Genomic DNA, 235 nt, shown 5'->3' on the forward strand with positions numbered 1-235 from the left:
TCCACGGCATGAGTCTCTAAATCCCATGGTTGGGGGTGAGGAGCTCTGCTGTGTCTTGATGGATTAATGCAACTACTACTGTTTCTCATTCAATCATGCTTGCTTCCATTCTAAGATAATACTTGTTCTTAACCCGGATGAATGTGATGATCCATGACAATCATCATCATTCTCAACTATGAACGCGTGCTTGACAACCACCTCCGTTCTACCTTAGATTAAGTAGTTATCTCTT

This window comes from Arachis duranensis, chromosome 2 (assembly GCF_000817695.3).
Source record: "Arachis duranensis cultivar V14167 chromosome 2, aradu.V14167.gnm2.J7QH, whole genome shotgun sequence".
In the NCBI taxonomy this organism is placed as follows: Eukaryota; Viridiplantae; Streptophyta; class Magnoliopsida; order Fabales; family Fabaceae; genus Arachis; species Arachis duranensis.